Source organism: Zea mays, chromosome 5, assembly GCF_902167145.1.
Source record: "Zea mays cultivar B73 chromosome 5, Zm-B73-REFERENCE-NAM-5.0, whole genome shotgun sequence".
In the NCBI taxonomy this organism is placed as follows: domain Eukaryota; kingdom Viridiplantae; phylum Streptophyta; class Magnoliopsida; order Poales; family Poaceae; genus Zea; species Zea mays.
In genome coordinates, this window is record NC_050100.1 from 128187617 (window position 1) to 128199629 (window position 12013).

The following is a 12013-nucleotide window of genomic DNA, read 5'->3' on the forward strand; positions in this document are numbered from 1 at the left end:
GTGCAATTTGTACAAATTGAACACCACCGCTCAAGCACACTATAAATTGAGCACACCGACGGGTCCGTAGGGTAATCAAGCACCAAGCCACCAAGCCGTGCCTCTAATTGATCACCAGAGCTCGCCAATTCCAGATTTCCCCCAAATCTGTTCTCCGCCACCGTGAAAGAGGCCTTGCCTTGGCTAGCTTGTCTCAGGTCTGCTCATGCCATCTGCTCTTTCGTTTCAGTGTCCTTGTGTGTCCCTGATGCTCCCCGACCCCGCCAATTAGGCTAGGACCCCTTAGATCGCTGGGAACACGTCGTGCTGTCCATTGTGCCCGCTGTCACCGTGGATAGAGCGAGTTAGAGCTCCGCTAGTGAAATTAATTGAGGGGAAACTCTTGTTAGGGCTTGAATTAGGTCTCAGCCGAAGTAGAGCACCGGTCATCGATTGATCCGGCTGGTATGAGCTCGCCGGAGCTCGGTTCTTCGTCGTGCAGCGTCGTGGACCGCGGGTTGTAAAGAGATGAAAGCACGAGGGTGTTTTTGCAAGTGTCAGCGAGACAGAGGAACAGTGGGAAGTATTCTTTATAAAAATTTCAAACCGCCAGGGTTCCCTGCGCAAAACTGACCGCTCAGGCGCGCGCGTGGGCGAATTCTGTCTTTGCTGGGCTGTTTCGGATTGAAATGAGCCCAAAACTATCGAGTCTTTCTTCTTTTCTTTTTCTCCCAGGATTGAGTAATTCCTAGAAAATTATAGAAAAATGCTAAAAATACCAAACCAATTTTGCTAGGCTTCTATTTTTCTAGTATTTGATAAAAATAGTTTCATGATTTTTAGTTCCAATAGGGAATTTTGGGATATTTAAAATAGCCAAAACCCATACTTCTGGAAATTTAAAAAGTAATTAATAATCCCAAAATTCACCAAACCTTTTAGATAAGCTTTAAATATTATTTAGAAGTCTTGGGTAAAATTTGGTATGATTTGGACCATGTTTGGTACTTAGAACCCAAAACCCTAGTCCCCTGCCATATGAACTTCACTATAGACTCCAAAAACCCTAGTTTCCCGGAGACTCGTGAAGGAAAGTTATATTCAAGACATTAGATAATATACTTTCATTATCTTTGCATTTTCATGAGCATTACATGAGCATTCATGATTATATATGACTATATATAGAAAACGAGGAAGAGATAGAAGTTGAAGAAGCGAGGACTACACCACCACCTGAAGAACCTCAGGCAGGAAACTTCTTTTACTTTGATATCTGTGGAGCAGAGCCTGATTCACCTATCACACAAGGCAAGCCCCGGTGCATTTGCCACTTCCTTGCTATTTTAAAAATTTTTCTCACTTACTTGATGCATTAGGTGATAGGAGTTGTGTGATAAACCAGTTGCTGCATTTCCTTCCTTGAATTTGATTACCTCTCCTTAATCCCCTGATTTACAAAAAGGTTTTTATTATGCTTAGCTTTGCTCTAGAAAAATAAAATGTTTTGTTTTGACAAAAGATGATGCTTCAAAGTGGGTGGGATGTTTTTAAAAATAAAACTTGATGGTGGATCCATCATGACCATGATGGGTTCAACATCGGAAAAGATGTACCTCTGCCAGGTACCAAACTTTGGGTGAAATGATAAAGCTGAGACCGGGTGGGTGACTTGCACGAGAAGAGAGTCTCGGTGTAGTGTCTCCGTTTGACTCGATTAAGGACCTTCTCGATGTAGGCTTGCTGATCGAGGACCCTTTAACTGGTCACAGGCCTCGTCATGGGTAAGCTTTGCCTCGGGTAGACTAATACCAGAATAAGATAACACGCAATGGGAGTGGAGAGATGGCGAGAGTAGCGTGTACCCTCCGTGGCAAGAGGCTGGACGGTGGTGTATCTGTGCTCTCGGTTGGCGTGAACCTGATCTGGTCTTAAGAACCCTAGTGGCAAGTTGACATATGCAAGGGTTAAGTGCTGCATATGTCGTGTGATCGAAGATCCTCAGCTGAGTATAATCGATTCGGATCGTCGTAACTTCACGGACATGAAGACTTGGTCACTGCCCTACACGTAGCATTCCAGTGAATAAGAAGGGTTGTTAAGAAATTGGCTAGTATAGGTCAAGTGATTGAACTAGGGTACAAAGAACTCTAGATGCAGGTAACTTTACTTAACCTGACAAGTAAAACTGGATTTTTTTTAAGGATCCACTATTAGTAAGCATTTCTGCGAACAGAGTCTTTGATTATTGATAAGCCTTACCTTGACTCCCTTAAAGCCAGCATATCCTTGAGAGTCTTTCATTTTGACGGGTAAGACTTGCGAAAGTACACTTCGTACTCAGGGCTTTGTCCCATGTTGTTTTAGGTGAAGAAGCAGCAAATTTTTGTTGCTTCTATTCCAAGGTGGTGCCCAAAGAGGAAAATCAAGACTGAAGCTGCGGGAGGAAGTGTCCTCCTATAAAACTTTTACTGTTTATCGGGAGGGGTTTTTGCCTCCCAGGTTATGTAATAATATTACTTCAGCACTCCTATATTTGTTTTGGTTTGTAATAACACTACTCTTTCTTACTTTAAAATAAAGTAAGTGTTGGGGGCCTTCGTCTTTCGAAGGTCCTCAAAAACATGATTTAACAATGTTTCTGGAGTATAATACATGAACAGGTACCTTCATACTCGGATCAGAACCACAGTGTGAAGAAGCACAAAGAATACGAAGGTTGGCGCAGAGCCGAAGCTATGTGCAGGGGAGCTTCGGCATGATAGTAGAAAAGGGAACCGACTTAAAAGGGAAAAGGCTATTTAGACCTCGATGGATCACTATAGAGTCATTAGCAAATGTAAAGGGCATGAGTGTAATTTTACATGGGCTGCATCCCGTGCCTATAAATAGATGAACAATGCTCCCGTACTGTTCACGCTGACTTGGCATTTGCTTTTGCGTCACGTTTGTACCCTTACCTTCTTTCAAGCCGAAGGTACATTTGTAACTTGATATCATTTCTATTTTTCTATGATAATAAAATAGAAATAAGCTGATAATAATACATAAATGTTAATGTTATCTTTTACAATTCATATGATTCTCTTTTCATTATCTTATGCTGCATTGATGAAGGTATGTCCTTCATAACCTTCGTCCAAAGATCATTATATCCTAAGGGAAATAATGCCTCGAAGGACGAAGGACATTAACATTTAACATTTTTTGTGTTGCCTTGTTCTTAACTTATAGCATTTGAGAACAAGTCACCAACATTGGCATCCACCTCCGGTGAATCCTTTTCAACCACCTTCGGCAGGCACTGACCTTCGTCATGCCACCGAAGAAAGCTTCAGCGACAGGGGCTGCCGCTCTGCAGCCACTGGACCCAAACCAGGAGACCCTTTCTCTTCGAGAGGCCCGAAGCCAGAAGAGGAAGACCACTAGTCCAACACCCCAGGAGGATGAGTTGGACCAAGAAATCAGAAACATGGAGATGCTTCATCAACAAGTACAAAGGAGAAGATGGCTCGACTTGCCGACCTTCAAAGGCAGATTGACGAAGCCACTCAAGAAGTACGCCATCTTGCTCAAGATGAACAAGAACGAAGGCCCCAACACAGGGAGCTTCATCAAGAAGGCTTGTTCGATGATGATGGATGGTATGATGATTTCAATCATGGTACCTTTACTTTTGACGATGCTTCTCCCCTGGCAGTTGTCGGCATTTTGAACCCACGAGGACCCTCAACCGACCAGTGAATTTGACGCTGCGTGTCCCTACCCAGATGGGTTGATGCAAGATGAAACACAAGAGGGAGGATGAGGCTTATATTATCTTGCACTGGGGTGCTCGTAGTAGGGGTTACAAGCTTCACGAGAGAGGGTGTGGCCTTGAAGTGAGCCGTCTGAGTTAGCCCCCCTCGCCCTTGCCTCCTTTGGGAAGGCCCTGGGCATCCCCTTTTATAGATACAAGGGGATGGTCCAGCTGTACATATGGGGGTGTAGCTATGTGCTAACGTGGCCGGCGGAGAAGTGCTTGAGCCCTGTAGAAGCGTAGCTAGCGGTGCGGCCCTGGGTCCTGCTGACGTTTCTTTGCCTTCGTAGAGAGCTGAGAACAATCAACGTCATGGACGCATGCAGGGAAGCATCATTACCTGTTGCCGGAGTAATCTAGATGTGACACTGGTCTTGTTCCTTCGTAGCCTGAGACGGCTAGCTAGAGGTAGGGTAATGATGTATCCCCTGTAGCGTAGTCAGTCCGAGGCCGAGGTCGGGCGAGGCGGTGACTTCTCTTGAGGCCGAGGCTGAGATCGGGTGAGGCGGGGACCTTCTCTCGAGGCCTGAGATCGGGCGAGGCGGAGACCTTCTCCCGAGGCCGAGGCTGAGGTCGAGGCCTGGGGTCAGGCGAGGCGGAGACCTTCTCCCGAGGCCGAGGCTGAGGCCGAGGCCTGGGGTCGGGCGAGGTGGAGCTCCCTGTTCCGCCCGAGGCTGAACTCAGGAGAGGTCGTGACTTACTGTTGTTAGTCTTACCCTGGTGGTTGGCATAGTAGTCGGAACAGGTGAATAGTGTTGTTTTCCTATCAGAACGATCAGTAAAGGGGTGAAGTGACTGCGGTCATTTCGTCATTGCCAACTGAGGCGCGCGTGTCAGGATAAGGTGTCAGGTGATCCCCACATTAAATGCGCATGCGATACGGTTGGTTGGTAAGGCGATTTGGCCGAGGTTGCTATACGACAAAGTTTGCCCGAGCTTAGCCTCGGGCGAGCCGGGGGTGCGCCCTTTGCCTAAGGAGGCCCTCGGGCGAGTCGTGAATCCGTCCGGGACTACTGTTCTTACACGAGGCCAGGCCCGGGCGAGACGAGATCACGTCCCTTGGCAGACGAGGCTTTAACTTTGAACCATGCTTACCGGTCTTTACGGTTCGTTTTAAAGATATTCTCCAGCCATGCTTAGGAGTATTGGGGGTACCCTTAATTATGGTACCCGACAATAGCCCCCGAGCCTCAAAGGGAGTGTAGGCACTCGCTTGGAGGTTCTGCCGGATTTTTTGCAAGGGGACTAGCCTTTCTTGGTTATATTTTGTTCCGATGGGTGCGCGCGTGCGCACCCGTCGGGTGTAGCCCCCGAGGCCTCGGAGGAGTGGTTTGACTCCTGTGAGGTCTTAATTGTTCTTGTGACTCCTCGGTCGGCCTTGTTGTTCCCTCATGCGGCCTGGCCACAGCCCGGGTGCATGGTCAGGCTCCGAGTTTTTAAGCTGGTTTATCGACGTGGTCAACAATTTGGTCGTAGCCTGGTGCAAGAGCAGCCTTCGAGCCTCTGCACGGAGCAAGAGGACGATCGAGGATCGTCTCGGCTTTTTATTGTACGCCCCTTCGTCGCCTTTCCGCAAGGAGGAGGGGGGAACGCGCCATGTTACCCTTGGTGGGCACTGAACATGGTGTTTCCAGTGAGTTGCTATTGGGTAATCCGAGTGGATGCCCGAGCCCTGTTCGATAAGGGTCGGCTAGTGGCCCAGAGGCGCGCTCCAAGAGTACCTGCAGGTGATTTGCTGGACCCGGACCTGTTCGATAGGGTTCGAGGGCTTGGTGCCTCCCTTCGGTGGGATTCCATTACAAACCATTCCCGCTGGTCTCGGAAATGTCTTAGGGTACCTCGGGAGTGTAGCCCGAGCCTTGGCCATGTAACGGACGTACCCAGCGTCATCCCTGACTCTGCATGTTCTGGGGCGACTGTCGAATCCCTTCGAGGTGCCAGCCTTCGAACCCCTGATCAGTAAAGGGCTCGGAGCCCGAGTGCTCTGGGGTGGTCGCCGAACCCCGCAGGGCGCAACCTTCGAACCCCTGATCAGTAGGAGGGCTCGGGGCCCGTTTCTTTTGCTACGAAGGGCTCCTTCGAAATGTCCCCATTCCCGATCCCTGCGGAGAGAGAGAAAGAGAGAGGAAAGGAAGAAAGGAGATATTTCGAAACAGTGTGGCACACCTTTTTTGAGGCAGTCATCATGACGGAGGCGAAACGGTGCCCGCCCGCCTGCCAAAGGAGACGTGTGTCCTGCCAGGGAGTTAATGCGACGGGACGGGTGACTCGCGGGGTATCCGTTGCGCGTGCGCGAGTCGTTCGAGGAATGGAAAAACCGTTTTGCCTTCGAGTTTGAAATTCACGAAGGGTTCGGGCGAAGTTTTTGGTGGATTTCGCCTGGGCCTTTATATACCCGGAAGAGGGGCCGATAGTGGCTCTTTACCCTGCCATTTGTGCTTGTCTTCTGCTTTTGTCTCGCAACCTAAGAGAGTATACAGAGAAGAGAAAACCACGCACCTCATCCCCTCCGCTTCTGCCGCTTTAGCTTGGCGATGGCTGACAAGGCGACCGTCATTCCGCCGCGGCCCAGTCCACACGGATGTGGTGGCCTTCGCAGAAGTCTAGGAACTTTTTCCCAGTGAATTGCATGCCATTGTCAGTGATGATGGAGTTTGGGACCCCAAAGCGATGGATGATATTTGTAAAGAACGCCTCCGCCTGCTCGGATCCGATGCTGGTTAAGGGTCGGACTTCGATCCACTTGGAGAATTTGTCGATGGCGACTAGTAGGTGCGTGAAGCCCCCAGGTGCCTTCTGCAAGGGACCGATGAGGTCTAGACCCCATACGGCAAACGACCAAGTGATAGGTATTGTCTGTAGGGCCTGAGCGGGCAGGTGCGTCCGTCTCGCGTAGAATTGACACCCTCGGCAGGAGCGTACAATCCTAGTGGCATCGGCCACTGCGGTCGGCTAGTAGAACCCTTGTCGGAAAGCGTTTCCTACGAGGGCTCGAGGTGCTGCATGGTGACCGCAAGCCCCCGAGTGTATTTCCTGTAATAGCTCTTGTCCTTGGGCGACGGATATGCATCGTTGGAGAATGCCTGAGGGGCGGCAGTGGTACAACTCTTTTTCATCACCTAGTAAAACGAACGACTTGGCGCGCTGAGCCAGTCACCGAGCTTCAGCCTTGTCGAGGAGCAGCTCTCCTCGGAGGAGATATTCCAGGTACGGGGTCTGCCAGTTTAGGTTTGGTGTAACCCCATTCTGCTCTCTCTCGACGTGCAGGGCCTCACCCTCGGCGGCCGAGGGTACCTCGGGCTGAGCCGAGGTCTCCTCGGGTTCGGGTGCGTCGTCGAGTTTGACGGATGGTTGATATATGTGCCTGGAGAAGACGTTCGGGGGAACCGTCATCCATCCCAAGGCTATTTTAGCCAGCTCATCCGCAGTCTCGTTGTACCGTCGAGCAACATGGTTGAGTTCCAGCCCATAGAACTTATCTTCCAAGCGCCAAACTTCGTCGCAGTAGGCCTCCATTTTTCGATCGCGGCAGTGAGAGTTCTTCATGACTTGGTCAATAACGAGCTGTGAGTCGCCACGAGCGTCGAGGCGCCAAACACCTAGCTCGACGGCGATGCGCAACCCATTAACCAAGGCCTCATATTCGGCCATGTTGTTTGATGCCGGAAAATGGAGGCGTATTACGTAGCGCACATGTTTCCCGAGGGGTGAGATGAAGAGCAAGCCAGCACCTGCTCCGGTTTTCATAAGCGGCCCATCGAAGTACATGGTCCAAAGTTCGACTTGGATTGGAGATGTCGGCAATTGGGTGTCGACCCATTCAGCCAGGAAGTCTGCCAAGACTTGGGATTTTATGGCCTTCCAAGGAGCGAAATGACAGTGTTTCCCCATGAGTTCCACCGCCCATTTTGCTATCTTATTCCGAGGCCTCTCGGCACTAGATGATCTCTCCCAGGGGGAAGGATGACACCACAGTCACCGGATGAGACTCGAAGTAGTGTCGTAGCTTTCGTCGTGTTAGAATCACTGCGTACAGTAGCTTCTGGATTTGCGGGTAGCGGATTTTGGTTTCGGATAGCACCTCGCTGATGAAGTAGACTGGCCTCTGGATGAGCAGTGCATGCCCCTCTTCTCGTCTCTCGACTACGACCGCAGCGCTGACCACCTGAGTGGTTGCAGCTACATAAATCAAGAGGGCTTCTCCCGCAGCGGGGGGCACCAAGGTGGGCGCATTAGTAAGGAGTGCTTTAAGGTTTCCGAGGGCTTCTTCGGCCTCAGGAGTCCAAGTGAAGCACTCGGCCTTCCTTAAGAGGCGGTACAAGGGCAACCCTTTCTCGCCAAGGCGCGAGATGAAGCGGTTAAGAGCCGCAAGGCATCCCGTCACCCTTTGTACTCCTTTTAAATCTTTGATGGGTCCCATGTTGGTGATGGCCGCGATTTTCTCCGAGTTGGCCTCGATGCCTCGTTCAGAGACGATGAACCCTAGGAGCATGCCTCGGGGGACTCCGAAGACACACTTCTCGGGATTGAGTTTTACGCCCTTCGCTCTTAGGCACCTGAATGTTATCTCGAGGTCAGAGAGGAGGTCGAAGGCTTTTCTTATTTTGACAACGATGTCATGGACGTAAGCCTCGACCGTTCTGCCGATGTGCTCTCCGAACACATAGTTCATGCACCTTTGGTATGTTGCACCTGCATTCCTCAAGCCAAATGGCATAGTAGTATAACAATACATGCCAAAAGGTGTGATAAAAGAAGTCGCGAGCTGGTCAGATTCTTTCATGTTGATTTGGTGATAGCCTGAATAGGCATCGAGGAAAGACATGGTTTCACACCTAGCAGTGGAGTCCACAATTTGATCGATGCGAGGCAGAGGGTAGGGAACCTTTGGACATGCTTTATTTAACCCAGTGTAGTCTACACACATCCTCCATTTCCCACTTTTTTTCTTTACAAGTACAGGGTTAGCTAACCATTCTGGATGTAATACTTTTTTGATGAACCCTGCAGCCATTAGCTTGTGGACCTCCTCGCCTATGGCTCTGCGCTTTTCCTCATCAAAACAGCACAGGTGTTGTTTCACGGGTCGGGCACCGGCTCGAATGTCCAGTGAGTGCTCGGCGACATCCCTTGGTATGTCTGGCATGTCCGAGGGACTCCTCGCAAAAATTTCGGCGTTTGCGCGGAGAAAGTCGACGAGCACTACTTCCTATTTGGGGTCGAGCTCGGAGCCGATCCTGACTTTATTGTTGGCGTCGTTGCTGGGTCGAGAGAGACAACTTAACCGCCTCAGCTGGTTTGAAGTTTCCGGTGTGCCGCTTCGCATCGGGCGCCTCTTTGGAGAGGCAATCTAGGTCGACGATGAGGGCTTCGGACTCGGCGAGGGCTTCGACATACTCCACGCATTCCACGTCGCACTCGTAAGCGTGGCGGTATGTGGATCTGACGGTGATGGTTCCCTTGGGGCCTGGCATCTTGAGCTTGAGGTACGTGTAGTTGGGGACGGCCATGAACTTGGCGTAGCACGGTCTTCCCAACACCACGTGATAGGTCCCTCGGAACCCGACTACCTCAAAAGTGAGGGTTTCCTTTCGAAAGTTGGAGGGAGTTCCGAAGCAGACGGGCAAATCAAGTTGCCCAAGGGGCAGGACACGCTTGTCGGGGACAATCCCGTGAAAGGGTGCTGCACTGGCCTCGATCGTGGACAGATCGACCCCCAAGAGCCCTAGGGTCTCGGCGTAGATGATGTTGAGGCTGCTGCCTCCGTCCATGAGGACCTTGGAGAGCCTAGCGTTGCTGATGACAGGGTCGACGACAAGCGGGTACCTTCCTGGGCTGGTACGTAGCTAGGGTGGTCGCCTTGGTTGAAGGTAATGGGTTTGTCGGACCAGTCTAGGTAGACTGGCGTTGCTACCTTCACCGAGCAGACCTCCCGGCGTTCTTGCTTGCGGTCTCGAGCCGAGGCACTCGCCACTTGCCCACCGTAGATCATGAAGCAGTTGTGGACCTCCGGGAACTCCTCTTCCTTGTCGCTCTCCTTGTTGTTGCCTTGGTCCTTGCCACCTTCTGCCGAGGGTCCTGCCTTATTGAAGTAACGCCGGAGCATGTCGCACTCTTCAAGGGTGTGCTTGACGGGACCCCTGTGATTGGGCACGACTCCTTGAGCATCTTGTCAAACATGTTGGCCCCTCCGGGAGGTTTTCGAGGATTCCTGTGCTCGGCAGCAGTGACGCGATCCGCGTCAACGGTGTTGCGTTTTGCTTGCACCTTCTTTCTGGTCTTCTTCGTGCCACGCTGGACGGACGCCTCGGGGGCGTCTTCCTTCTGCCTTCCCTGAGGCTGCTTGTCCTTCCGGAAGATGGCTTCGACCGCCTCCTGACCAGAGGCGAACTTGGTGGCTATGTCCATCAATTCGCTCGCCTTGGTGGGTGTCTTACGCCCTAGTTTGCTCACCAGGTCCCGGCACGTGGTGTCGGCGAGGAAGGCTCCGATGACGTCCGAGTCGGTGATGTTGGGAAACTCGGTGCACTGCTTTGAAAACTGCCGGATGTACTCTCGCAGGGATTCCCCTGGCTGCTGGCGGCAGCTCTGGAGATCCCATGAGTTCCCAGGGCGCACATACGTACCTTGGAAATTTCCAGCGAAGGCCTTGACCAGGTCGTCCCAGTCGAAGATCTGCTCAGGAGGCAGATGCTCCAGCCAGGCCCGGACAGCATCGGAGAGGAAAAGGGGAAGGTTGCGAATGATGAGGTTGTCGTCGTCCGTCCCTCCCAACTGGCATGCCAGCCGGTAATCCGTGAGCCACAACTCCGGCCTGGTCTCCCCTGAGTACTTGGAAATGGTAGTCGGGGCTCGGAACCGAGCCGGAAACGGCGCTCGTCGTATGGCCCGACTGAAGACCCACGGACCTGGTGGTTCGGGCGAGGGGCTCCAATCCTCCTCACTGTCGTAGCGTCCTCCGCGTGTGGGGTGGTAGCCTCAGTGCACCCTTTCCTCGAGACGAGCTCGACGGTCACGGCAGTGCTGCTCGTCGCCGAGGCGATCCCGGGCTGCAGGTGTCCCGTCTCTTGTGTGCTCGGTGTGAACCGAGGCCTTGCGCATGTGTCGGGAGGATGCTGCGTGATGCTCCAAGGGGCATCCTCGCCTTCGGGAGGTAGAGCTCTCGGCTCGTCGGGCCGCGGCATCTTCCAGGAGGTCCTTGAGTTCGCCCTGGATACGTCGCCCCTCGGTGGTGGATGGCTCCGGCATTGTTCGAAGTAACATCGCCACTGTAGCTAGGCTCTGGCCGGCCCCGTTGAAGGCCGGGGGCAGCCCTGCCCTGGCGTCATCAATTACACGTCACTGGACGTCCCGGGCTCAATGTCGCACTCCTCCGGCGAGTGCTCGACCTACCCACTCTTGCTTGATGTTTTGTCGGAGCTACACAAGTCACCCCATTTCTTCGTCAAGCTTGGCCTGCATCTCACGGAGTTGCTCGAGCTGTGTGCCCTGACCCCCCGCAGGGACTCGGGCCACAGCTAGCTCCCGCGGGATCTCAACGCGAGACGCAGGCACAGGGGCGTCATCATTTCCTGGCATGCCAAGGTGGTTGTCTTTGTTGTGATCCCCCTGATCGATGTGGAAACACTCGCGAGCTGGGTCGTAACCCTCGTCGTCAAGGCTGTGGCCATCGTCAGAGTAGCCGGAGAGGCAATGGTCACATGCGGACATGAAGTCTCGCATGGCACTGGGATCACGGAGTCCGGTGAAATCCCAACTGAAGTCGGGGTCGTCCTCTTCCTCGGAACACGCGGGTCCGGAGGTTGAGACGGCCGTCAGTAGGTCCCAAGTTGACCACATATGGTACCCCGAAAGGTTAGGATATGCCCTTGCGAAAGCGCTCGCCGAAGTGGGGTCACTTGGTGGATCGAAGCTGAATCTAAAGGGAACAGGGTGGAAAACTGATGGTACCTCTTGGTTGATGGACGGTGGTGAAGTCGCATCGGGGATGGAATGTGTCGTTATCTCGGGTGCGAGACTAATGCCCGACAAGTCCCTCGCAAGGGTGCTAGCGTCATCAGTCCGCCTGGGGTTGGCACATTGCTGGGAAGCGACACCCGTTGTTGTCCTAGGTGTGAGGATAACACCCGACATGTCTCTCGCAGGGGTGCCGGCGTCGTCGGCTCGCTTTGGTCCGACAGCCGACGAGGTGCCACCTCTTGCCTGGCCATGGTTGCTCCGTCTTCTCCTCCTCCG